This window comes from Micropterus dolomieu, linkage group LG20, assembly GCF_021292245.1.
Source record: "Micropterus dolomieu isolate WLL.071019.BEF.003 ecotype Adirondacks linkage group LG20, ASM2129224v1, whole genome shotgun sequence".
Lineage (NCBI taxonomy): Eukaryota > Metazoa > Chordata > Actinopteri > Centrarchiformes > Centrarchidae > Micropterus > Micropterus dolomieu.
Genome location: NC_060169.1, coordinates 23,085,944 through 23,089,435, shown reverse-complemented (window position 1 = coordinate 23,089,435; position 3,492 = coordinate 23,085,944). Strand labels below are relative to the sequence as shown.

General features: G+C 38.8%; 1 long non-coding RNA gene across 1 annotated transcript; it reads left to right on the top strand.

The window, feature by feature from the left end:
* The first annotated feature begins 713 nt into the window (after window positions 1-713).
* LOC123958878 lies at window positions 714-3,037 on the top strand. Its single transcript, XR_006822180.1, has 3 exons — window positions 714-906; window positions 1,018-1,298; window positions 1,385-3,037. It is a non-coding gene; the product is annotated as an uncharacterized LOC123958878 (long non-coding RNA).
* The last annotated feature ends 455 nt before the right edge of the window (window positions 3,038-3,492 follow it).

The following is a 3,492-nucleotide window of genomic DNA, read 5'->3' as shown; positions in this document are numbered from 1 at the left end:
ACTTGCGAGCAGTCTTCTTTTTCTTATTGTAATTCTCTTTTTATTGATACACATTTAAACATCCAGCAGACATTTTATCTCTTCATACATTTTCCTTGATTTCACAGGAGAGAGGTTATTCATAAGTACAAAAGAGACATACATGTGAAGTATAGATATTTATGATAGTGACCCTGACAGTTATGGCAATCGTAGTTAAAAACAACCAAAGTAAATAATTACAGTTTTTTTCAGCTGCTAACCTGTGTTAGTCAAAACTGAAGTCACATTGTCAAAACTCTTCACACAGTCAGCGCAACAGAAGTGTATGTGGACCAAACTGTGAATCATTTTTCATTGCTTTCACACAAAATGCATTCAATAACCCCTTTCTCCAAAATTCACGAACCCTTTTCTCATTACTACGTCACCACCTGCAAAACACTGTATATCTGCAGCATGTTTTTCAAATGCTAACACACTGCGTCCAAAACTGTTAAAAACACATTTAAAACAGATTGATGGTAAATGTACTGCATTTCTGCAGTGACCAGATTGAAATAAGTAGAAAATCTTAGAACACAACACAAACACAGCTGATAACAATTTCAGTTGAAATCCTACCCAGGTGTCCTGTGTTTAGTCTTGTTACCACACAGACAAAAGGGGACAGTTTCAGGTGGCAGTAGTTTCAAAACATGGATCAAGGAAGACAGGTTGGTGGGGAAAGAAGAGTGGCAAGGAGAAGGAGTTGTGGAAGACAAAGGAGAGGAAAACCAAGAGCGGTGGTCTCTGATGAGATAAGGACCACAATTATTGACCATGTTGTAAACCATGGTCTCTCTTTGAGAGAGGCTTAAGGGTGCAACCAAATCTGCAGCGTTCAACAGTTTCATCAATAGTACGGATTTTCCGGCAACACAACAGGTGAGATGTGCATCTTTTAATGATAATTGAACTACATATTATGGTACAATCAGTATGTTTACATGTACTGACATTTTACAGTAAGTTCTTTTGTTTTGCGTTTTACTGTAGGATACAAAGGTTGCCTTCCACAGGAGGGAGAGGTAGAATATTGTCAGATGTGCAAGAAATTGCCATAGTTGAAATGGTAATTGGCAACAATGCAATAAAACAGCGGGAAATTCAGGACAGAGTGCTGGCAGACGATATCACTTTTGGAAATGTGAATTCGGTCAGCACAACGACAATTGCCAGAGTCCTGGAGAAACATAAAATAAGGACAAAGCAGTTGTACATTGTACCATTCGAGAGAAACTGAACGTGTGAAAGAACTCCGTTATCAATATGTCCAGGTAAGATGTCTGTTCAATAATCAATCAGGGAACATACAGTGATGCATAATGTGAAGTCTTGTAAAACTGTATCTACTGTATTTTAGAGAGTAATGCAGCTGGAAGCCAGGGAAACTGCACATACACTCATCTTTGTGGATGAAGCTGGATTCTACCTGGCAAAGACGCACCGCAGGGGAAGAAATGTGACTGGCCAGAGAGCTACTGTGGATGTCCTAGGGCAGAGAGGAGCTAACATCAAGATGTGTGCAGCTCTGTCCAATGATGGCTTTCTGTTACACAAACCACTCATTGGCCCCTACAATACGGAGAGGCTCATGTCTTTCATGCCTTGCGCCAGCGGTGGAGAGAGGAGCAAGAAACTCTCCTATCTTTGTGTGGGATAATGTGGCATTCCACCACTTTGCTGCAGTTACAGACTGGTTCACTGCACATCCCAGGATGTCAGGACTGTTCCTGCCTCTATACTCCCCCTTCCTAAACCCCCTAGAGGAGTTTTTCTCTGCATGGAGGTGGAAGGTGTAGGACCACCATCCGCATGACCAGATGACCTTACTGGATGCCATGAATGCGGGATGTGGAGACACTTCTGCTGAAGACTGCCAGGGTTGGATCAGACATTCCAGAAGATACTTTCCAAGATGCATCGCCAGGGAAGACATAAGATGTGATGTTGATGAGAACTTGTGGCCAAATGCAGCAGAGAGGGAGGACTAGCACCCTCAAGTACTGTACATTATGAGTTTTTGAGGTGTTATTTTTATTACTGTTTGCAGCCCTGGAATTCCAGAAATTTGTGTGGGGGTTGTTTCATCTTTCTCAAATTTTTCAGTTTACAATACTATCCACAGATAGAACAAAGGATATTGAAGCAAATTGCTGCTTTTCTGATGCATTCTCGTTACATATACTTTAGTACCATCAAAGTATGAAAATATGTTATTGTATAATGAGAACCTAAAGAAATTCTTTTATTCAGTGTGTATTAGTGAGACTCTAAATGAGAATTGTTGCCAGTGTTTTGGTTGAACGAGTCTATTGAGACTTGTACGAAGTGTTTTAGTGGTTTGAGTGACTTTTGGAGGTCAGATTAACTGTTTGGCCAAGATGCATGTTGGTAATGCAGACTGTGTATAGAGTTTTGAAAAAGTGGCTTCAGTTGTGACCATTGTGTCTTTCATTGCCCCAAAAAAGTAGGCCAATGGGAAATCAAACTAAAGTCTTATTAGTCAATTAAAATAGAACTCATGAGAGAAGTAAATGTAAAGTATCTGGGCTTCTCCCTTTTGCTTCAGACTCCACTCTGTCACTTCATAAAACAGTATCTTTTATGGTCATGTACTTTAAGAGTGGGCATCCTGGGAATGTTAGTGTATCAGGGAAACAACAATATCAAAATGATAACTTTTCTATATCTGTGGCAATTAACCAAGGAATTCTCTCCCATACTCATTCTACAAACTCTGGTCTGATTGGCATAATTGGATAAAACATGTATCTATTAAATTTGTCAGATTATAATCTTGGAGAAAAAGGTCATCTTCATCGTATGTATGGTATGTACCACATCGATCCAGTCCTCCACTGTAGGTGCCTCTGTCTTTAGCCATTTCTTAACTACCATTATCCTGAATATATATTTATCTCCAATCCAAAACCTCTAATGTAAGTGGGACTCTTTAATAATGTGTTGCATTCTTTTAAATTTTCCACTCTCTTGTATACTTTCAATATTAATTTCCTATGCTATTCCTATGTCTGATTTGTATGCTGAAATAAACATTCATGATCATTTCTTATTCTAGCCCCTCTAAGTTTCCCCCTCTCATTGTTTGTCCTAGGTAGTGTCTAAGCTGCAAAAATCTTTAAAATATTCTGATTTGTTAAATCAAATTGGTCCTTTTTTTTTTTTTCCTGGAAGCTTTTAAATTACTTCTGTTTTTCTTGAGGATCTCACACTATGTTCTTTGTCCCTTTTCCCAAGCTTTGACACATTGCTTCTCTTTATGCATTTACTTCGTCATGCACAAAAGCAATACAAACAAACTAGACCCGCTCCTAAAAACATTACCCCGTACCGCTACTAGTGATCAAAAACTCCACAGGGTGCCTATAAAGTTCAGTTTTCAGTATGAAAAATACTGACTTAATGTGGACTTAAAAGCCAAAACACATTAAAAGTAGATTTTTCAGA